The 25,989-nt window shown below is 40.2% G+C and overlaps 1 protein-coding gene across 5 annotated transcripts in view; it reads left to right on the forward strand.

Annotated features, from left to right (window-relative positions):
- svp (COUP transcription factor 2) overlaps window positions 1-25,989 on the forward strand; it is a 55,048-nt gene that overhangs the window by 22,914 nt on the left and 6,145 nt on the right. The gene's annotated exons all lie outside the window — the stretch shown is intronic.

Genomic DNA, 25,989 nt, shown 5'->3' on the forward strand with positions numbered 1-25,989 from the left:
TAAAGCGCATTTTACATTTCCTCGGCCTGTTTCCCTTGAAAAACAACCGCAAGAACAACAAAAAACTAATAAGTTGTAATATAATTTAAGGGGGAGAGTAAAGTAGAGCGAAAGAAGGCGGTTTCTAGTTTGAAGAGGCTAAAAAAATGTGTCCAGAACAAGAAAAAGGGGGCGTAGTGGAACTGCATGAGATCCTAAATTTCATTTCTCTTAAAGCGTGCCTTCCCCCACGGTATAGGCGTAATGAACTTCAAGAAAGCTTCTCTACTCATTTCAAAAGAATATAAATAATCCCCTCAAAATAAGAGGATCGAAAGCAAGGGACACTTGTAGACCCGCAAAATTCGAAAAACCTTGTTGGCAATTGTCTGGTTAGGTTAGGAATTAACTTTGAACTAATGTGCAGCTATACGGACAAGAAACAAATCGGTTAGAATAGTGTAGCTTATGGTTTTGGGGAATCGTGCATTGCGTAATCTTAACTGGTTATTTTGATATAATGATTAAATTATTTATAATTTCGGAACCTTAAAAATTCTAGATCATAATCTCCCCTTTTCTTTCTTTCTTTTTGGGAAAGAAGTCGTGACGATGGTGATTTTGCTTAAAATCATCTCGGTCGGTTCGAGTTCAATGATTTTTCTTATATCGTACATACATACATACGGCTCGTTTATTAAGATCGTGAAATTAAAAACCCCATAGGCTTCGTATAGCCTCGAGACAGGATACCACGGCGATGCCGATACCACCACCATATCCTCCATTAGTTTAGCATACAAGTGTATTTATTAAAAAGAAAAAGAAAAAATTGCCAAGATTCGGTGCAGATATTTTGTTCCGGTCCCGACTTGCTTTTCTTTTTCATACGGTTGAAATTAAAACGAAAGTATACATACACATCACTATTTAAACATTAAGAAAAAATCACGCTCTGCCTTTCTTAACCGTTAATTACACAGCTCGATAGATGGATTACCAATTATAATAGAATCGTTACTGCCCCGAGATACGTATGTCCCATCAGGATCAACGGAGAGAGTTTCGTGAAATTAAAGGCCGACTTCCATCGAAAAGAGTTCTAGCGAACTGAAAACCGAGCATCAAGACTAACAATGAAGCGACCGTGCCGATTTTCGAATCCCCGCTGGGTCAAAAGTTGGAAGGGTTCTAACTAACTGAAAGCCGTGGAGATACGCAATAGAGAATTTCCTTCAGGGGAAAGCAAAAATTGAAATTCGAGAGGAAATAGATTTAAAAGGATTTCTATTGTTAATCTTCAGTTCGCTAGAACCACATTGCACGGTACAGTTTTCAGTTAGCTAGAACCCTTCCATCTTTTGACCCAGCGGGGCTTCGAAAATCGGCACGGTCGCTTCATTGTTAGACTCGATGCTCGGTTTTCAGTTCGCTAGAACTCTTTTCGATGGAAGTCGGCCTTTATCCCCTTTAACTTCTCTCCAAGAATTTTGGCTTAATTCATTTAATCTCGATAAATATACGTTAAGTTTTTTTTCACACTATATTTAACTCAAAGCGGATCTAGAAACTGCAAAAATTATGAAACTTTTCGTGAGATATTATAGTAGCCTTTATTATAAATAAATGATTTTTTCCCAAAAGTCTAAAACTTGATGGCGTGTTAGTTGTCGTTTCGAGCACGACGTCAGAATTGCTAGTTCAAACCGCGAGAGGACGATTAACGAATGATATTGAGTTACGCGATCTTATTTGTTTATTTATAAAAGGGGCCAATTGCGCGTTTGTTATTTCGCATTTTATAGAACTCACCGCGGGGACTTGTCCTAACGAGTTTAATATTGACCGAGAGTTACATAGGAACTACGGCGGTAATGGCAAGTGCTTCCTTTATTAAATACATTAAACTCCATCGTGGTAAAATAGCGTAGATTGCCGCTACCAAATAAATACTTGACCTTAGAAAAGAATCCGGATAAAGATTACGCCGGGCTTTTTAAGAGTTGAAGAATCCGTTACGTGTTTAGTCGACCCGAACGAACCCGAGGCAGAAAATAAGGATTATCAAAGGGATAATGAAATAACCGAAAAAGATTCTCAAATTAAATGTAATTCAAAATAATTAAATTAGAGTCCGGTCTTATTAAGAGGATTAAGGAATTATTATTTTCAAGAAACGAATTTATTTTTGTTTCGGTTTACTTTATATATAATATTTGCATCAGGCGATAGCCCTTTAATAAAAAAAAACTCGTACCCTGGTTGCTGGCTGCATAGGCTGAACTTAAGGTCGGTGGTGTATTTGTAAGAAATATCTTTTTGTAACATCCCCCGGAGGCTCAAGGCCGTAATAAGATTGTAGAAAAGATTCCAACCGCCCCCCCCTCTCCTTTTTTCCATCTCAGGCATATCCCTTCGCTGCCACCATCTTTCTTTTTTTTTTTCATCCGCCCTCATCTTGGATGTTAATTCCTCCTACATCATTGGCAATGTCATCTCGCCTCATCCTACATGGGTATTTCCCCTTTAAAAGGCCTCTCTATCTCTCTGGCTAAACCCCCTCCCCTCCCCAACCCCCATCCTTCTTTAATTTTTCTTCATCGGACTTCTTATTCTTGAAAAGAAGGTGTTCGTATAGCAGCGGCAGCGGCATTTTCCAAACTTGGGCCCAAGCTCTTTTTCTTTCTTTCTTTTTGAAACTTGAAAGATTTTGAAATACCTCGGAAATATAAATTTTTTTTTTCTATTTTGCTATTGAAAAGTGGTGGTGGTGATGATGATGGGGCGCTCGCTGCTTGCTTCACTTTGATTAAAGTTACGAAATTTGATTTTACGCAATCTCCCTCGATTTAGTTTGTGAATACGTTGCTGTTTTACAATACATAGTTTACAGGCATGGAGGATTCCTACCATTATTACACAAGGAGACCAAGCGACTTAGCGTGTAAAATCGTCTGCTATAGACCAATAAGAATATTACATGAAGGGAAACAAACTTCCAGGGGCACGCCTCTATAGTGGATAATTTCAATCATTTCAGGAGACACCGCTAGAGGCATGACTGAGTTGGCTAGCCTCTCAGATGTAGTGAGCTTGGACTGCCTCTAGTATTGTCTTGTGTCGACAGGGAAATTATCCAGTATGTAGGCGTGCCCCTGGATGTTTTTTGCTCTGTAGGTAATATTCGTATTGATCTATTTTACACTCTAAGTTGCCTGGTCTCCTTGTGCAAATGTTATGAATCCTCCTTGCGTGTAAACTATGTATAACCACGCTTTTTGAAGGAGATATTTTCTCAAATTGGCGCCACCATTCCCCTATCAAATGGCTGATTCTAAACGTATTACTTCGAGGCGAGAGTAAAATTCTAAACAATAAATTTCCTCGTAAATTAAACTTTTATGATGAAAACTCGTATATATATATATATATGTGTATATACATGTATATAAAAAATAAAATAAGTAAAATTTCGGCGGAAGATATATAGGTAATAAAGGTTTACGAGCTTTTTACGGTGGTGGCGCTACTTTCTTTGGTACGAGATTTAATATTACGTATTAATACGCCTAAAGATTTCCTAAAGTGTGTTTAAAATTTTAGTAACTTTTTAATATATATATATTTTTTTAAACTTTAACATAATCCTTGACCCGGTTTTCTCGCTGGCTCGACTCGAGGTTTAAGCGTAAAAACATTTTCTTCGAATTACGAAGTATACGCGTTGTTAAATTTCCTCCCAACTCTTAAACATCGACGTTAAATTTCTTTTTCTTACACAACATTCTATTCTTACTTCGCGTACTAAATCCTTAATTAAAAATTGTTTACTAATATCCCAAACAAACCACGCCCCTATTTACCTTAATTAAGCGGCCCGGGCCGTCAAACGAAAATTTTCTCACGATTCTTTGATACCATTCATGCCGTGAAACAATGCTTAATTAAAACGAAGGTACTACGTAACGCGTAGCGTGGCGTGTACCTCCTTTCAAAAATAAACGGGAAGAACTAAATCGAGCCGTTGAACAAGTACAACTTGAACTTGAAGTCGTCTTTTTAGATTAATTTTAAAGGTAAACTGAAATATGATTTCATTTTTTCCAAAACATATTCATTGGGTAATATTTTTAGAATTACCAGTTTTCGAATTCAACAACCCTTGAGATGACAAAAACTAGATTGGAAATGACTTTTTCTTTTAATTAATTCAAGCGTCGTATAATGATACTAATCAGGTGGTTTTTAATTTTAGTATCGCATCCTGCTGACTGAGTTACAATACAAATTAAAATTGACATAAGCGGACGATACTTATCCCGAGGATAGAGTAATTAACCGGTAAAAACCCTAATTAATGAAAGGAAATTGTCATTGGAGTTGAGCGACCCTTCCAGCTATCACCCCCCCCCTTCCCTTCCTTTAGTCGAATAATTATTCCAAATCATCTTCGCTTAATTTTTTAAACGAGAAATCCTCTTGAAATACTGGTTTTATTAATTTCATCCGCGCGATGGGCTATTTTAAATTGGAAACTTAGCTCGTGGAGGATATACCTTCGTGGCGGGCGCAATTTGCACACGTGACATTGTCGCGCGACCACCGCGCGTGATTTGAATCGAAAAAGTCTAAATTTAAACTCGGGTCGCGATATAATAATTTCTTACAACTTTAATTACGCGTAACGTTCGTAATTTATGAATGAAACGATGAATGAAATATCTTCCAAATTTGGATTCAATGAATGAATATCGCCAACACCCCCCCCCCCCTTGAAACCCCCAAAGAAAAGGACCCCGGGGGGAATTTTAAAGGAAAATATAGATGATATTCCATTGAAGAAGAATTAGAAAAAACATTACACAGATCGAATAAATTAAAATCAAAATAATAATATATGGAAAGAAATACACGGTGACAATTTAAACGCTTCATTAAAGAGTTACATCCACGAGTGCTCGCGTCAGTTACTCTTTTTCGTGATGGCCCACTAAGTCCGGATTATTCTCTTTTTTACTTTAATTTAATGTATTCGGGAATTTAGAAATTACGTCCATGAAAATAATTCTGTATAGAAAGCCCCCATAAACCCATATACATATATAGAAAAATGGTGCGGTGGTGCCGAGTGCTGCTGGCCCACTCTCTGAAAATTTCAGAAACGCACGAGCGATCGCGTTTAGAAGAAGAAGAAGAAGAAGAAACGGGGGGGGGGAAGAAACAGTTTTTTTTCTTCAGAAGCTCATAAACCCGAAGTAAACTTCTATGGAAACCTTAAAAAGAAATTTTCAACCAAAAGATAATTTTTTGGTGCTAAGAATATTCTATAGAAATTATAGTATATTTATCGGGGTAATTTAATAATAATAATAATAATAATCTAAGCTTTGTCTATGAAGGGATGTCCACACTAAGCCTGTGGCTTGTTTACAGGTGGGTCCCTTTACAATGCATAGGAGCAATTTATGAGCATTAACTAATATAAATTACAGTTACGAGTTACCCGCAAGTACAAGGACGCATTTTCAACCAACTAGCGAGGGAAATCTGAGTTTGGTGTACATACTTCTTCGGTTTACGAACTTCTAATATTTTTATCCGTCGAAAGATAATGCTTGGAAGCTCGAGGGTAAAAAGGCGAAAAAAAGCTAGTAACACTCCATTACAATAGACTCCTCTATATCCTAAACATCCGCGAGAAAAAAAAGAAGCAAACGCGTTAGAGACGAGAGGAGAGAGAGAGAGAGAGAGGGAGAGAAGACCCTAGAAGATGAAAAAATAAACTATATCTATAAAAAAAATCGGTGGCGTTGAAGATGGAGATGGGTTTAGGGGAAGAAGAAGCTCGGGAGCAGTTAGGGATCGAGATGGTAGAGAGAAAAGAGACCGGGGGGAGAGAGGGGGAATGCAATGTTATCATCACCTTGTTTGCTCCGCTATAAAAAAAAACATAAAAACCAACACACCCTTCAGGGGCATTCCAGGAAAGAAAAATCCCAAAAAAGCATATCGAGTCAAACGCAACAATTGGGAAGCCTTGTTCATATGCAAATTAGGATATACATTTTTTGAATTATTATTTATTTATTTCATCTTCTCTTTAACTGGAGATGATTTACCACGATAACAGGAGCGAGAGAGAGATAGAGGGGGGGGGGGGTAAGAATGTATTTTTAAAGACTATTCTATGTAAAAGAGACTGAATTCATCCATGCACCGACGAACGTGATTGCTATTTAGCCCTCGGCTATTATTTTATTTGCTTACCTTTTTATACCTATATTTATTCTGAAACAATGGTCCCTATTTGTTCCATAAAGGTTATATCACGAGGTTCGAATAAAATTGGGGGGTTTTTAACTTTGAGTAACGTTGACCGATTATTAATAACGTAATAATAAGGAAAATAATCTAATCCCGGATAACATCAGCAAACGCGGCATGGCCTGTTCTGTTTTGTTTATATATTTTTATATAAAGTATAGAAAATGGATCAGAATTTTGTATAATTAGCCAAGCGAAACTAACGCGCGACGGAGTATAAATAGTATTAATACAGTTTTTCATTGGATGACTGAATATAGACTGCATCAGGGGTTTTTTAAATTCCCAAATTTCTCCAGGTTTTTCCCCTGATAGTTTGCAACAGTCTTTTAAATTTCTCCGGTGGTCTTTTTCCAGTCAACATCGTTGGTAGATAGTGAAAACGTAAAATGGCCTTTTTAGGTGCAAAGGCGGGTGTTGCTGGTTATGGTTATGGTGTGTGTGGGTTTGGGGGGTGTAAAAGGGCAGAGGGGAGTTTAGTGTGGCCATACATCACCCCATTAGCGTTGACGGTGACCATTGCAAAGGGAGCGGTGGCGGCGCAAGGCCCACTACATTTATACTGGCCCCTATAAGACAGTTTCCCTTCTCGTTTTTATAGCGCTGGTTTCTATCAACTCGTCTCTATCATTCGATGTTTAGTAGTAGTAGAAGTGAGATGAGACTAGAAGTGAAGGGCTCTAGCATTTTGGTAATAGATCCTGACATTAGTGAACAAATTTGAGGATTTTACGCCGCTTCAATCGCGCCTACGCTAGAGAGAAAAAAATTGGTCGAGTTCCCAAAAAATTTCTTACCCCCTTCCCCTCAACCTAAAGCGGCGAAACACGGACGCGGGTGCTTGAATCTAGTTCGGCCGTCTACCACCGCGAGCGTCTCACGTTTTGGAGGGGAAATTCTGAAACCGCCACTAGAGGGCCAACCGTTCGTGTGTTATCAAGAATATTCACTTTCGCCGAGTGAAGAATTTGGTTAGCTCAGTACTTCTAGTCTCATCTCACTTCTGGTAGTATAAAAGAAAATCCCCTCTTACGGAGTGAGTGTGTTGCGCGCACGCGCCCCGAAGACATTGTTTTCCCGCCATTCTTACGACACCCCGTATATCGGTAAAAACATTGACATTTAAGTTTGCAACGCGCGGGAATTAACGGTAATCCGAATTAATTAAGCGGAGTTAATGAAACAAGTCGCGGATATCGAGATTAAAAATGATATTTCCGTCTTAATTTTAATTAATATTGTTTGAAACATCGGGAAGCGGTGTATAAATTACGTCCGTCTCTCGGACGGGGAAACGCTTCAATGTTTATTGGCGCGAAGCGAATTCCCGCCAAAAGACGTCCGACAGAAGGAATATATAGTTTCTAATATAATTTACCGGCGAAAATTTTGATTTATAAGATTTGTAAGGTTGGGTAGCCTTTCCTCCGAGTGACCTTTTCTACGGAGAACGGGCGCTAATTTAAGCCGGCGCCTTTCAAGCCCCTTGTTAAAATACGAAATCTTGGCCAAGAGAGAGAGAGGAATTAATATCTCGTCGAAATAGTCCGTCATCGCGCGGGGTGTAAAATTTAATATTGTCGAAATTTCGATTCCTAGACAATTACAAGCGCAGGGTTTTAATATCTTAAAAGCGAGGAGAGAAGGGGCCAGCCCCCCCCCCCCCGCTTCTGGTAAAGAGAGCAGGCGGGGTTAGAGGTCAAAAGAGCGCCGACGAACTCGAAATTTTAATACATATACGAATTAAATCTAGAAATTTATGCTTGGAATCGGAAATTTGAAATTTGAGAGAGAGAAATTTATTAAGATTGTTATTTGGGTAAAATCATTCTGGCGGGCTTTTAATACAAAATAACGTTTTCGCTTCGACGCCTTTTCGCAATATCGCGGAACACAATCAAATTTAAACTAAGTTTAGAATTAATTATAACGGAGTTAAGCCGGTGCTACGCCTTTCCCTTAAATTTATCTTATAGGCCTAAGAAACTATGTTTTCCAACGACAAAAGAGTGTAAAAAGCTTTAATATAGAATATTACCTTCCCGATATCTTTCTGGGGGGGACCCCTCCTTTTATGGGGGTTTTTATACTAAAACCTACTAGAGTAGATGGCTACTATAGTCGCTCTTTTTCCCTGGAAAAAGATCATAGGACTCATGAGGGATCGATTGCCAAGCTGCTAAAGTCTAACTAAAGAGAAAAGAGCTTGGAGGAATTTGGTGGTGGTGTAGTAGGGGGAGAAGAGGCTGGCACGTACTAAATTTTGTCATCCCAATCTGAGTTTGCAATGAGCTTTTACGTCACACCCCCTCTCAAAAAAGGTTATAAAACTATTCAAAGTCGGGGTTGAAGGTGCCAGGAAAGGGGGGTGAAAGGGACGCTGTAGTTTCGAGTAAGGATGGGGAAAGATTTTCCAAGGTGTTCGACACTACAAAGGAATTTTAAATAAATATTCATTTTTTTCCAATGAAATTAATATTTAAAATTATTATTGTAAATTTAATTTATCTCGGGGTAGTTTTAACTATTGTAATTATTTATTACTAAGTATTTATAATATTATTTGAATTCAATTTAGTGTTAAACCTCTCGAAGAAGCGCGGGGACCTTTAGAGGAGGGTATTAAATCGACTTCTCCGATCAGAGGTCGAGATAAAAGACGTCCCCCTTCTCCCTCTCTCCTCTTCCATAGGCGTAGAGTCCCCCAGTATTTTTCTAGCTCACCTCCAAGCAAAGAAAATATACGCTCCGGGAATGGAAGGTATGTCTCGGGGTTGGGCTGATCAAGGAACTTCCGGTCTATGCAATTTCAAAGTAGCCGGAAATACCTCCGTCAACCGAGCCTGCCTTTGGAGCGTACTAGGAGGGGAGAGACAAAAATTTACACTAGAGGAAGCTACAGTTTCCATTCCTGGGGCGTGTATCTTCTTTGCTCCAAGCCGCTCAAGGAGTATAGAATCTTCTCAACGCAAATGATAGAGGCGTAAAATTATCTATAAATGTTTTTCTTACTCTCTCTTTCCTCTCTTAGAATACGTTACGGTGTAAATTGTTAACGTTTTGAAAGTCCAGCTTAAAGAAATATATTTAAAACAAAAAACAAAAAAATTAAAGCTGGCGCCTCGATCTTAATAAATATAATTACGATTTTAAAAAATTCCCTTAAATTTCATTTTTAATTACTAGGTTCCCCGTGCGACCCAATTTTTAAAATTTTTCTTAATCACCTAGAGACTAGACTTTAATTAACGTTATAATTTAATACGGTACATTAGTAAAAAGATATAAAAGAGGGTTTGGTTTCGCGTATCAACCATTGAAATTCAAACTGGGTAAAGTTTGAAAAAAAACCATACTGCGAAGTTTCAACCCCATATAGGTTGTTCGAAACATCTTATTGGTTAACTAGCTTTTTGTTTCATCCCATTTTCTCCAAAAAAATATTAGTTACGCTGAAATGGGGGTGATGGGGAGTATAACGGAAAAAATAATGTAAGAATAATTAGTCCTTAAAATCATTAAGACGCGAAACGCCACTGACTAACAAACTCCCAACCCCGTTATGGCCAAGTTTTTTTCTAAGACTGCAGTCTGTATTTGTAAGGCCTTGGGCTATCGACAAGCAACGCGTCATTCGTTCGCAGAAAAGAAAATGAAAAAGAATAATTAAAGTTATTTTCAGAAGTAATAATTAAAGTTAGCATACGATGAATTCCTAATTTTCATCCTAACTTTACGATGTCATTAATAATTGACTATTAGATGTTCAAAAAGGGGGTCCGAATATCTTTTCGCGTCTTAAGGGGGGGGGGGATGTTAGAGCTATCTCGAATTCTAAGCCATAGAATTCGCTTAAACCGTTTAAATAAAATTTAAAAAAATAACATTTCCACATTAGATTTGATGATAATAGAAAAATATACTATTTTTGCGGAGTACGCGTCTAACGAAGCGCGAGGCGTGTAGTGTTTGGCGGGCTTTTTTCAAAAACGAAGGAGAACTAGGCTAACTCATAGCGCGTTAAAAATTCGATTTTGTCCTCGCAACAGTAAGGAATTCAGGAGTTACAGCCTGGAAAAGGACGTAAAATCGCGTATATTTCAGTATTAAAAACACCTTCCTTCCTAGATTGTAAGGGTATATAGGGAATACAGTCTAGAGTAAAATGAGCGTGTTGGGGGAAGGGGGTGATAGCGTCGGTGAATTTCATTAAATACGCGGTGGTGCGCTGCTGGCAAGTCCTCTTGCCGAGAAGGAGGTCTAAGCGCCTATTTGCCAGGAGACTGTTTCCATCGCGTTAGTTGGCGAATGGAAAAGAGGACTTGCCGGCTGTACTCGCTCGCTCGCTCGTCGTCCTCGTGTTCGGCGGAGAGAGAGAGAGGCGAGCCACCAAAAGATAAAGCGAATGGAGAAGAGGAGATTCGAGGGGTCGCCACGGGTCGATAATACACACAGCCCCCCGGAGAAGAACCCCTATATTAGGGGCAGGGCTAAAGGTTAGATACCTACCTTTGGTGGACCACACTGTGCAAAAATGACTTTTGTCTTATTACGCTCTGCCCCCCCCCTTCTCCAAAACCGCTTTTCCCTCATTTAAAGAGAAGGCAGAATTGCCATTTTCATTCTTGGTGGAAGTCACCCTAGTTTGTGTTCCCGTGATTGTTTACGCACCTTCCCTTTGAGAGTGTAAAATCGTTAGAAAGCGAGTCAGTGCTAGCTAGTCTTTTGGCTCTCTTGTTGACGCGACACCATGCATGCATGCATGCACTGTCTCTTAACGGCCCCCCTACCTCTATTAGAAAGAGAGCGAGAGAGACAAGAGGAGAGAAAGAGAAAGTCTAATTGCGTGGGCACATTGGTTTTCTAGATGAATTCACTAATAGCCCTACGAGGTTGTCACGCCGACTTCAAATTGACGCTAGGCCTTTCTTTTAATACGATAGGGTATGAGGGTGCCAGCTAAAACTGGACTGTTCTCTCCGATGTCGAGTATTGGATGCGAGACTTCTTTTGACATCTGACTCGCGCGGAATTAAACGTCACCGCGGGCGTGTTATTCAAGAGTGTTTTAACCTTTCTACACAATCGATAATAACCTTTTTATAATGGACAAAGATACTTGTAATAACGCCAGTGGGGGGGGGGAGAAAATTAACCTTACGAAGAGTTAGGTTGACGTACTCGATTATAAAAACAATATTTTTGGAAATATTTGATAAAAACGTAACCAGCTTATTGATAAAATTAATGACTAGTATCGAAGATAGAAACCCTTATTATCATTTAATGACTCGGTTAAAATGATAACACGTTTAAAACACGTGGAGTTGATATTTAGTCGTATCGTCGAGTTTCCCGCCAAGAAAAGAGATGGACAACATCAGAATTTCCCTCCCTCTCTCTCTCTCTCTCTCGCTGTGTTTCTCTTTGGAGTATGGCTTGCTTATTCGATAAGGGATTAAGAGGGGGAAAGGGGGTTCTTATCGATCGCGTTTAACAACTCGGGGCCAAAGGGCAAAAGTCAAGAATCGTTTAAGATTGTCGCTCCCAACCCTCGATCGTAAAAACCCCTTCAACAATCTTGGCTGGATATATTTAATAACGATAACGGGCCCTTTGCCTCGTAGCGTCGGTCGAAGCCTTCGTTAAAAACGAACTAAGTTAACTTACGTAAACACGCGCCCATAATCTAATCATACACCGCGGATAATGCATTGAAAGTATTATTACATTTAGAGCATACTCGGGTTGGACCATATTTTTATATTTAATATTAATAAATAAATAATATTACTCTACTTCAGGGATTTCATAAAACATAATAATAATAAGAGAAATTGCATCTTTAAAAGGGGCATCGAAAAAGAGTAAATTTAGTATTAAAATAAACCTCTTCCAAGATATTTACCGAATATATTGTTTCTGGTCTAGAGAGAAAAGAAAAGTGTTCTGGTGTCGCCCTTTTTTTGTGTGGTGGGCTTTTTGTTACGCAAACTAGCGCGCCAAAAAATAAAGAAAAGAGAGAAAAAGGCGGGAAAGCGTGGCCAAAAAGATAGAGACGATAAAAAGGGGAAGAAGGAGTATTCAAAAAGCGGATATAAATCGTTTTACATAAATTTGGGTGACATTCGTCGTCTCTAAAGTCTAAACCTTTTCCACTCCACGCTTTATGATCCTTGTCTCTTCCCATCGAGACTTAAAAATTAAAAAAAAGGAGATTACATTGATATAAAACAGTTTAGAAAGAGAGAGAGCTGGTGGTATGCCATTTTTGACATTCATCTTTATCTAATAGCCCCGAAGTCGCCTTTAAATTTTGTAACGGGGCTTTTTAGGTCCGCGTTTTTTCGCTCCATAACCTTTTCCAGGGGCCCAAAACCCCAAGAAAAGCGTGGTGGTTGTTTGGGGGGGGGGGCGAGCGTTGGCGCGTAGCGGATCTCTCGTCCATAGCCAGAAAATCTTCTATATTACTTACAGGTATTCGGAAAAAGGATCAGATTTTTCTATATATTTATTCAGGTGCAAATTATTATTTTTGGGCCTTTATTCGTATAAAGTAGTGGCATTTCGCGTTTACTAGGCGTAGATCTAAATACAGTCGTGGCAGAGAACTGCCATTATACCATGATTTTATTAAATTTCAGGCGCAGTTTAAAGCGTGTTTAAAGCTACGATTAGGTGATAAATATTCTTTATTTCTTAATCTCTATACATATTGCTCGCGTTCAACTCCGGGTGAACTTAGGGAGGGGGGGGGGTATGAATTCGACTCTTATTTCTCAGCTGTCTGCTCGCGTATAGACATTTGTAATAGTAATGTTTGAATAGCTATATAGTAATGTTTGCCGAATAACGCCCGAACCCGAGAGAACCTGGTTGGCTTTGAAAAACGAATTTTTTACAATGGAAAAACAAACCGAGGCGTTATATTTCTTGAACAAACCTTAACGGGAACATAGAAATAAAAAAATGGGCGCCATTTTTGTTTGTTTAAACGCTTAAAAAGCGCCGAGTACAAAACCTTGAAAAAATTTCGATATTTACATTTACGTAACTCGCGCGTGAAATTTAATACCTTAGGGTCAAAGTTCACCCGGGGTTAGATGTTAATTCATCAGTTACGTCTGTTCTGAACAGATCAAGTTGGTTTATGTATTTCTTAATATAACATCAAACGGGAAAGGAGGGGGTATTTCCCATAAAAGGGGTACGCGAATAGTAAAAGGTAACAAGGTGTTGTCATTTCAATCGTATCTCGTAACAGCTGTTCAATTGAAAGCCCGAGCAATTTTCCCGCCAGGTAAGGAAGGTTAAAGGCCGACTTCCAGCGAAAAGGGTTCTAGCGCACTGAAAACCGAGCATCGAGACTAACAATGAAGCGGCCGTGCCGATTTTCGAATCCCCGCTGGGTCAAAAGTTGGAAGGGTTCTAGCTAACTGAAAGCCGTGCAATGTGGTTCTAGCGAACTGAAGATGAACAAATTAAATCCTTTTAAATTTATTTCCTCTCGAATTTTTTCTTTCCCCTGAAGGAAATTCTCTATTGTGTATCTTCAGTTCGCTAGAACCACATATAGCACGGCTTTCAGTTAGCTAGAACCCTTCCATCTTTTACCCCAGCGGGGATTCGAAAATCGGCACGGTCGCTCCATTGTTAGTCTCGACGCTAGAACCCTTTTCGATGGAAGTCGGCCTTTAAAAGAAACGCAACTATCGCCCACAGTCGTTAAACAAATACGGTTAAAACTGCTGATATTGGATGAAGCGTAGCAGCGTCCCCTAGATTTGACCCGATACAAAATGCACACGCGGAAAAAGGGGTAAATGACTAAATTTCCTATTTAAACTGATGCTCTACAACGTTATACATATCCTTTAGGAACGTCCCCTCCCCCTGGTTGCTCCTTAACCCTAAGCTTTACTGGAATTCTTTCGGAGTAAAAGTGGAAAATCGGAAATGTTAGGTTATCGGTGGAGAGTCGAAATCCTTCTAAATCTTCTCTGGAGAGTTTAGAGGATGGGGGTGTGGGAAGGATGGAGTCCGTATACTTTGATGCGGAAAAAGAGAGCGCGCGCGCGCCCAGGGATTTCATCCCGAAAGATGAAGAAGCGAGAGGAGCCCTGAGAGAAAAACTCTTAGCATGCATTAAAGACATACAGCTCCAACCTCCCCATAGCTTAGCTTCCCATCGGCTCTACAAAATTGAGAGAGATGGTAGGGGAGCGGGGAATGGGGTATTCGAGCAAAGGAGAGGTCATACGGAGGGTCGCGTTTGAGGTCATATACGTGACACACACCTGGGAATCGATACTGCCGACGGACGGACGGGGGGGATGAAATGCCGTCCATAGTTAGAAATGTTACATTCTTCGAGAAGTTTTTAATCCGGCCGGTTCTTAGGGAAGCTCGAAGAAGTCAATTTTCATCTTAAAGCAGTCGTGGTATTTTCTTTCCAGGAGTTTAGGAAAATCTTCCCAGATGTTTCCGCGGGTTTTAAATTGGATACCTTGGAAATTTAGCCAAAGGCAACCTTATATTATCGAAAAAACGTGTCCACTTTCCAATATTTTTAACAAGAGTACCTGTCCAATATCGCGGGCGCCGGGAGGGGGGTCGGAAACTATTCCAGCCCCTAATACGTCCCCCACTCTCTTACCAAATCTTTCAACCCAGAAAAAGGTTCATATTTTTTTTTTCTCTCTCTCTCTCTCTGGGATTTTTCTATTGGATATGTTTCGATTTCAACATTTCCTTCGGCTAAAGCTGACCGCTAAGCTTTCCCAACGGAACGACCGACCGCCACTATATACTTCTCGAAGCCTACATTTTGATCCCTATAATATTTTGCGCTCGATGGGGATCTAGATTTTCTGACCAACGATATGATATACGGAGAGGTCGAACGCTTCGCAATAAAAGAGCAGAATTTTCCTACTCTATGGAAACTCGAGGTGGGTAGAAACCTCCAAATATCCTTCCCCTCGATTCTATATTTCGGAAGAAGGACTAAATCTAACGGTTTCATTTTTTTTTTGTCACCAAAGTCCAAAAATAACAGACTAATGGCAGATCCTAGCTTTATAAGTATTAAGTTGTATGGAGAAATAATATATAGTGCCAATACTAGTCCACCCTTATAGATTGTCCACCCTCTTGAAAAGAAAAAGAAATCTTGGCCATCTCAGTTTTCTGGATTTCTCTTCCTCCTCCTTGGCCTCCTCTCTCCCATTTTGAATCATCCCCTCCGTGAAAAATGGGTTCGGTCAAGCCTAAAGACTGGAGAGTCAGTTTGGATGGGGGCTAGACCCCTCTGACTTTTGGGGCTCCAACTAGATATATGTTTCAAGACCCCCCTATTTCTACCCCCCAATAATAATGTTTAGTTGCGTCCACTAGTACATAAGGCCGAGAGGCATCCTTTCTGTTAAAGGTCAGTTTAAAACTCTTATAAATAAGAACAAAGTTTTTAAAAATAAAGGAAATATTAGTTGATTTTGAAACCAAAAAGGCAATATTTAAATGTGAATTTACGTCCCCATAAATCTATTGGGGGTTTTTCTTGACCCCCCCCTGCCTGTATATAAAGGCAACTCGGGGGTGACCAGCGGCTATTTCATTATGGGTTAGACTAGTATATAACCCCATATCTCCTCCCCAATACTTGTATCGTATCCTTATGTCAATTGATCTCTGTGGAATAAAGGCTTCGTGTGTGTATGGGTTTGTGGTTGATTCTTGACAGGCCCAGGGACACGGGGCGCCACGCATCACGTAAACCTTCCTTACCAACGGAGTCTTAGGGACTAAATCACGCGAACAGATTGTCTCTCCTCGATCGGAGCAGAGAGTGTATACCCCTGGAGATGCGAGCCAAGCATTTATTTACACTCGTCTCCTCTCTCTCTCTCTTTCCGAAGTGTGTGTGTGTTATTTGTATCTAAGGCTGTTCCGTGGACATCACTGCTTGGCACGCGGGGAATAGAGAGAGAGAGAGAGAGGGGGATCCGTGGATCGAGAGGATGAAGAGCGAGAGGAGAATGGGATGGATGGATTGGAAGGGAATCACCACTCTCCACCTGTATTTGGTCAGCTAGACGAGGCGTTAAGTGAATAAGAGACACGCCACCGCTTCTAGGGTGTTAAAAGGATTAAGAACCCATAGATTTCGCCAAGGCCCAAGGGGGTTTAACCTTTCGAAACCTTAGGCCTACCACGATGGACTTTTGTTTAAAGTGGCAATCGTATCGATAAATTGAACTATAACAAAATCGATTAAACATTGTAAGCTTATATTTATCTTTTTGATGCGCATCACGCCGAAGAAATATGGGCTGATAACTTTAAAACGAAAGGTTATGAACTTCTAATCTATAATTTTCTTCGCAAAAAGAAGGGCAAAATTCCCCCAGCCACCGGCCTAACTAACACCAGGCAACATTCATCACTTCCTAAGTAACTCGTAAGATAACAACGGCATCGGGATCTAGTCGGAAATGGACATAGTAGAATCCCAAAGTCAGGAGGTGGGACGGGGGGGAGGGAGGAGATATCTCCTGGCATAATCCCTTCTTTTGTCGGTAGATTTGTAAGGAGGAGGAAGAAAAAATCCTTGGTAAAAAAGATTCCTAACTGGACCTGCAAGGTACATTTCTCTTCCACTATATACACTCCTACTCCGATGCCCTTTTGGACGAGCGGCGAATTGGGGTCCCAAAAATATACGGGCCAGGCAATTCGAAAGAGCGAGAGAGAGTGCCCGTGATTGATGGTGACTCCCGCGCAGATTTCCGGTTCTCTTCGCCCCCCCCCCAACCGACATTCGCGGTTGAATTTGGCGGGAAAAGCCGCGAGCAGGCTGAGCCGTGGTGGTACCGCGATCCTTCTTTCCTTGTCAGGAAGAGAAGGCAAAAAAATATATAACCACCGCGGATAATCGTTTCTGAGGTTTTGCTATCCCAGAATCCCTCGCGTCGGGATCTCTCTTTCGCCCCCCCCCACCTCCACCCTGGGGGGGGGGGTAGAGAAGGGAGCTTCCCTGACTAAAGGCCACGAGGAGCGAGCTGACTTTGAACCGGAGACAAAGCCCCCTTACTTCGGGGGGTTCTTCCAACCCCGGGCGCGCGCGCCATCGCTAAAACTAATGAGATTGAAACCAGCACGTGAGCCCTCCTGAACTCCCCCCCCCACCTCCTCAGATCGATAGCCATTTTGTTTTTTTTTTGTCGCGCGCTCTTTTTCATACGCGGATGTTTTTTAAATAAACGGTGTTAAGCCGTCTTAAAATCGTTAAGGGGTATGAGAAGCTTCGTTTGAAAAACCTCTGATTTATATAGCAAAAGATAGAATTAATTACTGTGAATTCAAAAATATCAAGCTTTTAATTCTCCGATTTCTGGTTATTTGGCAATATGCATTTGAAAATGCTTCATATGATATTATTTGAAATCCACTTTTTAAGAAAGGCTAAAACGTTTTCTTGTTTTTGACGTCACACACGCGAGATGGTGCCACTCTCTCCACTATCAGACCCAGAGTTTAGACAGGGGAGAAGCATGGACAGAGCTCGAGACGCGTATACCTCGCGAGTATAGGATTCCCGCGCTTTTTCCCTCAACGTCATAGTGATGTCATGTAAATTCCCATACCCTTTAAAACAAAGCGAAAGCGAGTCTTAGCGTCACTCTCTCTGTTTCTCTCCTTGGTCGAGGAAAGCTTAAAGATTAAATACAGTATGGGAGCGTGCGTATAAACCATTAAGTAACAGTGTGGCGATAAAATTAACCGCCGCCGCACATGGAAAAATAAGCAATTATTTCGCAACTAACCATAATAAACATAATAATCGTGAAAAGGAAGCAATTTGATGCTAAAATAAATTCCCCCTGCAGGCTTTTACACGCTAAAAAATTAGCAGCGGGAACTAACCAATAAAAGGTCAAAGATGAAACGATTTAAAATATTTGCAAAAAAAAAAAAAAATAAATAAATAAAATAAAAGACTTTTCCGTCTACGAGAAAAATTTGCCTATTAAGGAGAATAACTTTAATTCTTCCTGTAATATTTAATTATTAACGTTGAACTCGGCGCGTTTTACCGTTTAACATTAACAATGTAAGTTTAAAATTCGAAGGAGAATTTTGAGCGGGTTTTTAAAAAGTTGTTTAACAACCGCGATGACCTCGGGAACCTTTTAAGAAAAAAGTTGTTGAGTAATAAGACGACCTCCTACACAAATTGGGAATGTAGTGGCGCCTCCCACAATAATTTCTATATAGGCCCCGCTTAGGCTTAGCTAAAACGAGCTCTTTCGCGCAATCTCCTGACCTTCGTCGTACAAAAGGCCCGAGTATTTCTCTTAAGCCTAACTGAAAATGTCTTCCAAAATATGAAAGGGTATCGGGTTTTTTTTCCCCTTTCTCCTTTTGGCGGGTAAAAATTTCTCGTTGGGCGCGAGCGCGCGAAACTCAGAGTCACGAGCGCGCGATGTTAATAAGATAGCCACCCCCTCCTCCTCTATCATCCTCTCCCCTTCACCCCTCCCCTCCCATCTGATGATCTGACACGTGAGTTTTCCTTTTTTTTTCTTGGCGGGAAATATTTTTCGTTCCATCGATATCTTTCGCGCTGTCAAACGTGTCACGTTACCATCTACAGGCCCCCAAGGCGCGAAAATTTCTAATTTCCATCCAAACCTAATTTTCGAGAAAGATTCCCTCCAATTATTATAGAAATATTAATTTAAATGATTATTATAAATTTAATAGAATCCATACCAATTGGTTTTACGTTTTAGTAAAAAAAAAAAAAAACGGTGCCAAGAAACGAGCCGATATAAAATACATAATGCAAAGCCGCGAGCGAGCGAGCCCTCTCTATTGATATCCACGAAAAAGAGATTCTATTTCGTCTTTGTATTTCCATGGAAAGCAAATCTTATATAACAGCAGTGCAAACCCCCTATAAATTTTAAACGTTTATTCCGCAACACGATAAAGTCAGTCCCTCGCGCGCGCGTTACACCCATTTTACGTCAGCCCCGGGGTGCCGGATACTTTCGAGCTTAAATTATACCATTTTTGCGCTCTTAAACAATCTTCACTGGCGACAGAGTATTATACCTCTCGTTACTGGAAGGGGTCGATCAGTTATGCCCTCTCGAATTTTTTAGGAATATATTCTTCAGACTCGCTCCCTCCATGTATAAGCCATCCGCCATTTCTACGTGGAAATTGTGGGGAGGGGGGGAAGGAGTAAAGCCCCCCCAGTTTTATATGAAATGCAGATTCAGCTATTCAGCTTTAAAATATAAGGGGATGGGGGGGGGGCGAGGGGGAGAAGTAGCCGGGTCATCATTTTCTCATCAAGTACTAAAAAAAGGAGATTCAGGATCAAAGGAGAGAGTTCAAAAGAGCATCCTCGTTTCTCTCTCTCTCTCGATCCTCTAAACATCATCCTTACAAGAAAAAAGGAAATTCGAAGGATGGAGTGGGGGGGGGGAGTAAAGTCTGTCTGACAGTATTGTCTCTACTCTTTCTCTTTCGTTTTAGGTTTGGAGGGGAGGGGGCGTACTTTACCTGTATTATCAGAAAGAATTATATTATAGGAGTATCAACTACCTGCACTCACCTTCCTTCTTCTCTTTTCCCCCATTTTGAATTAGGTAAAGGGAGAGAATACAGCTAGATTTTTAAGTCTTTTTCCCTTTTAAGACCGTCTTTTAAGATCAAAGGATGACTGTTTCTCTTAATATTCAAGGGGCCGGAAAATTTAAAGGCTGGTTCCTTTCAGTGTTCGTGTTTCAGTTTTGGATCAATCCTGTTGAATGCTTTGTTTTTTGGTTACTTCGAAGTACGTTAGCGTACGGTCATGGATGAAGGATGCGCGTGAAAAACATTCGAAGCTCTACAGGATGTGCAACTCCCTATACTAAAAAGTAGACAAGTCAATACTAGCGCCACTGGAAACCCTCGCGGAAAAAATAAAAAATACTAGACATAAGAAAAAAACCACTGTTTTGCTTCTAGCAGACGACGCTAAGGAAAAAAATAGACGGTAGCGCGTGTTTTTTTCTTATGTCCAGTATTATTTATTTTTCCCGCGAGGGTTTCCAGCGCTGGTAGCCAGGCGGCGCTAGTATCGACTTGTCTAATTTTTAGTATAGGGAGTTGCACATCCTGTTGCACGCGCATCCTTCATCCATGGTACGGGATCGTGAAATTCGTTGATAATACTAGTTGGAAGTATAGTTGTATTAACAACAACAACAAGAATTTAAGTTACGACTATTTATTCTAATAATATTTTAGGTGAAAACTAGGCTTAGCTCGTAGCTATTAATCTACGGAACGGCTACTTTCACGCGCAACTTCCGGTTTTAATTTATCTACTCTAGATTAGGCGTGACGACCAATTATTAAAGTTGAGTTTAAAACAATATTTACGTAGCGATTTCTCTTTTCTCTCCATCCACTTCCCAGACAATTACCATTATCATTTAGCTCAGCCATAGTTTAAGGGAGCGGCGGAAAAATGGGAGTCTGATTTGTAGCCAGCTCTAGAGAGAGAAAGAGAGGAGAGGGTAGTCAAGAGAGAGCGCGTGCCTCTTTCCGTTTCCATGGTAACCGAGGCAACCTCAACGGCTTCTCCTATCACTCTCTCTCTTCTCTCAGTATATTTATAAAGAGTATAGAGTCGCTTAGCACGCGCTGGGGCTATAACGCGTATTAGTCGTCGCGTCGTCATTGAGAGCGCGGTGGCGGCGGCCACGAGGTCTCGAGCCCGAGGAGGAAAATCCACAAAAATGGGCGGGGTCAAAGGCGCTTATGTCAAAAAGACTGGGGCCAAGAGTAGCGAGAGACTCAGAGAGAAAGAGACGATGTATAGGAGAAGGCAAACCCGTATAGAGAATGGTTAGATAGAAAAGGCTTGTCCCGAAGCCAGCAGGGAGAAAAGATACGAAGACAACTATGCCTCCAGAGAAGGGTGCTCTCGCTTCCTTGCCAAGGGTTAAGGGTGGTGGTCGGAACGGGGCTTGACCTCTCTCTCTCGCTCCGGCAAGGAGGTGGGGGCGAGAGAGGTCGAATCCCCGACTCCCCGTTCCTTTCTCTTACTCTTAACTCTTTGGGTATTAAAGAGAGACGAGTCTTTTAGTCCTAACAAGTGATTCGGGTTAGCCCCGGATGAAGTGCGAAATATACGTATGAAATAAATTCGATAAACATTGAAAAAATAAAGCGCTCCCCCTACCTACGAAAGATGTCAACTTTCAATATTCGTAAAAATGTCTTTCGATGAAAAAAAAGGAAAAATTTTAAAACTTCTAGTAAAAATAGGCATGAACTCTCGCTGGTACGGTGTTAGTGGGGAGGGCAAGGGAGGGAAGGGTGGTGGTAAGCGAAGGCGACCCGAGGTAATTAATTTATGCGAAAGGAAGCCTCGTACGGGGTGGGAGGGCAACGGGTTAAGGGGGGGGACACACCAAGGAGAAGGGTGGGGTTAAGAGGTCAAAGGCGGAGTTGCAATTTAAGGTCTTTTCACTCGTGTACACACTCAGCCACCGACGCAATCCTCTCTCTCTCTCTCTCTCTCTCTCTCTCTCTCTCTCTCTCTCTCTCTCTCTCTCTCTCTCTCTCTCTCTCTCTTCTCCGAGGCTTATTTCCAAAGTAGAGAGAGAGAGGAAACCCTTCAGAGACACTCGCGATTAACTCGCTATAAGGATAAAGGTGGCTCTAGCTTCTATTAACGGGGACAAGTCAGGTCGGCATTTGCCGCTCCGCCCCCCACACATATTTTTGGGGGAGTCTCGAGATAGTCTTTCCGTGTTCAAAGACCTTTATCAAATTAAATCTAGCTTCTTTTGTTGGGCCGCGATTACTCCTTTACATACTTACTGCGTCTTAAAAATATCTTTCTTTTTCCATCCCCATTGTTCATTTCCGACAGATAAATACTAAGCCTTTTCAGCCACCAACCACTCCGCCCCCCGTTTTATTGTTAGACTACAATTTAATTTAATAAATATTAAACTTGATTATTATTTTGATTAAAAATCTTGTTAAGTTGTATATTTTCTATAAAAACAACAAAAACGCCTGTAGAAGTGTTCCACCCGCCGCGCATCAATGTAAGAGTGGGAAGTGAAGATAAAGGGGCGTCTCGGGAGAGTTTACACTGGAGTTTTTGACATTTTTTCGGCGTGGAATCTGAGTTTCTACGGATTTTAAAAGCGCTTTACACTAACAGAGGACTGAGAATTCATGGCATAACCACGTATTACAGTTGGTAATTGAATAAATATAGAAATTCTCCACTACAAACACGTTATTAATGCAAATTTAAATGAATCCCAAATTTAATTTCCCAACCAAACACGCTTAAGGGGACTGTTCCTAAATACAAGAGTAAAGTTGCCGTGATTCCCCCCTCCCCCAGAGCTTTCTTATTCTTTGAGAAAGATTGAAAGAAAGACGAAGAGAAAAAAATTTGAAAAAAAAAAAAAATAATATAAAAATAACAAAAAAGGAAGTTACAGCTTTGAGGCATCTAGAAGTGATAAAAACGAGTAATCTTCCTTTAACAGAGAGAGAGATCCCTCCACCATTTTCCCTCCTTTTTTATTATCTCTTGAAGAGTGAGGGGGCATTAGTAAAAAACATAGATGTTTTTGACCTATGGCCACAACCACCATCATAAAGAGATAAGACTCCTAGAAAAGATACATCCCCCTTCCTCCTCCTCCGAAACCATTTTTGTAAATCGCGAATTTATTTGTTTTACAAGTATATATACCATCCTAATAATAATGGGCAACGTTAATTTGAAAGAATTCGTAACAATTCCATTTTAAAAGAACGAGGATGGAACGGTCAATTTCTTAACCTCTCTATTATTAAAAAAAAAAAAAAACGCCAAAAATACTTGGAATTTTTTCTCTCTCTTAAATAAAAAATCTGTTATAATAAGAAGCGAGACTAGCGAGAGAGAGAATGTTCTTCTTAACTTCGCTGTTGGGATGTAAAAGAAGAAAAAATGATGGGGGGCCACGTTTGGGGCAGCGGCGTCACCACTACCCAGGGTGGTGGTGGTGGTGGTGGTGGCAAAGGAGATATTCGGGAACCTAGCTAGAGTTCTCGCAGACGATAACCTTTAACACCCGGGGTCTGTTTTATGTATTTGCCCACAAAAAAAAAATAAAAGAAAAAACCTCAGTGCCCGAGAGACAGGGGGAGAAAAAAAGAACAAATTCAAGTCCGATAACAGAGAAAGAGAGATGAGGGAGGGATGCGGTTGAGAAAAAAAACCACGGTTCGACAATGCTCTCGCATCTTTCTCCTCCGTCGTCGGAAGAGAATAGCAGACGCGTTATTAATAGAGATGTTTGCGCCATCAGCATTTTAGCCGGTCAAAGGTCAACTAAGATTATAAGAGGGAAAGGAACTATGAAAAAGATTAAATTTGGAAAGAAATGCCAGATGATACAGGGTGATTTGTAAACTCAGTTCAAATCTGATGAAACGTTTTCACCCCCGTACACCTCCGCTGTATTTCCAAAAAAATTTAAAATAATAAAAATTTTAGATGAGATATAAAACAATTCGGTTACACCCTGTATCACGGCGGGTGGGGGAAGGGGGAAAATTAATTCTAGTTTATCTAATGACCCTTGAACCCTAATTACGGGCGAATATTCTTCCCCTCATATTTTAATAATGGTGGCTTCTCGGGAACGAAACGTTAAAGTACATTTTCCCTCGTGGACGACCTCTTTCGGAGAAAAGGTAGTAGAAGGATGTGCGGGACTAAAGATTTTCTCTGGGCGGAGTGCCTTTGCTCTCCTTGTAATAGCTATTGAAATTGGATTTTCCTTCAGCTCCCAAAAAGGGCACGCGACCCCAACTTGGCCCGCCATCTCGCGTGACCTTAAAGGGGGGGGGGGTTTGGTCGAATCAAACTAAGGGGTCAAACACTAAATCATTTTTCTCGGAGAATCAAGGGGTGGCTCATTCGACAAAAGTAGCGCGAAATCGTTAACAAGTTTTAAAGACGATTCAAATTTATATTAAATTATTTTGATTCGAAGCGCGCAACCCCTCGGTTACAGTGAGCGCGTAATAGAGACCTTTTTATTGATTTTTAATACGTACCAACGGGATTAAAATTTTAAATTTTATTAAAATGATTATAAAATTAACTTTTAAATAATAAAAAGGGGAAATAATTAATTAAAGAGATAGATACGAGTATAAGTTGCTTTTAGATAATTTTTATTAAGGTTTTCGGGGGAAAGGTGGGGGGGGGGGGTTTCTGAGGTAATCGATAAAAGAAGGCGCTCGGCGTCGCATTTTATAAAGTCCCTAATTACCGCTTAGAGCCACTCCCACTAACTTCATTGTTAACACGACTATATACACGTCGATTAAATTCGCAAGAAAAATGGGTGGACAGGTAAAAAAAAAAAAAAAATAAGAGCCCCTAAACCATTCTTTATACGAGAATTATTCACCCCCTAACAAAGGCAGTACACCTATATAAAACAAGTCATTAGTGTATTACGATCTATATTATATATATATATATAAAAACACGGGGCGGCCATTATAGGGAATAATAATTTAAACTGAAACATTGTTAAAGATGGTGGTATTCTGTTGCGTTAAAATAAACGAAACAAAGAATTGATTTAGGTGGTCCACAGACTATATATGAAAGGGGCAGTATCCTGATCATAGACATGATAAATAAATAAATAAATATAAGCAAAAGCTCTAGCGGCGAAATTGAGCGCTTTCGGTTAAGGGAGGAGCTGAGATTCGCGACGTGGGAAAGCCGGAATCCACTAATATGGCTGCCAAAACACTATTGTCACGTATACGGTGTTCATACAACTTTTGGAAAACAAATTTCCCTGAGATTTCCAGGTTTTTCCCGTATATGGAGCATCCTATGGAGCCAATGTTAACGAACGAGGGGGGGGATAGGACTATAACATACTAAAAGGACATCCCCGTATCTCTAGTAGAACCAGAGTTATGAGCCTCCAAAGTTTAGTGTAATGTTAATCCAATGGAGGGGATGTTGATGAACATTTTGCTTAATTATTCGGCCCCTGATTGACGCAAATTTCCCTGAATTTTACTAAAAATTCTAAATTTCCCTGAATTTTACTAAAAATTCTAAATTTCCCTGAATTTTACTAAAAATTCTAAATTTCCCTGAATTTTACTAAAAATTCTAAATTTCCCTGAATTTTACTAAAAATTCTAAATTTCCCTGAATTTTACTAAAAATTCTAAATTTCCCTGAATTTTACTAAAAATTCTAAATTTCCCTGAATTTTACTAAAAATTCTAAATTTCCCTGAATTTTACTAAAAATTCTAAATTTCCCTGAGGTTTTTGTCAACTATTTATTTCCCTGATTTTTCCAGGTTTTCCCTGTTTTCCAGGTTTGTATGAACCCTGCGTATAGCGAAGCTCTCTATTGGGGTAAACTAAAGAAGATTACAGAATGTTCTCCCCAAAGATAAATATTAATTTACGATATCCATGCAGGAATGATAGAGAGAGAGAGAGTCTGGATGGATATTTCATAGATAGAAATGGGAGGAGAATTAAGGGTGAAACGATGAAAAGGATGTGAACTGGCCATCTGTCGGATATCATCTAAAGACAATCTTCCTTCGCTAT

This window comes from Phalangium opilio, unplaced genomic scaffold (genome assembly GCF_054372755.1).
Source record: "Phalangium opilio isolate 3A_F unplaced genomic scaffold, DU_Popi_V2 ptg000024l_1, whole genome shotgun sequence".
Classification (NCBI taxonomy): Eukaryota; Metazoa; Arthropoda; class Arachnida; order Opiliones; family Phalangiidae; genus Phalangium; species Phalangium opilio.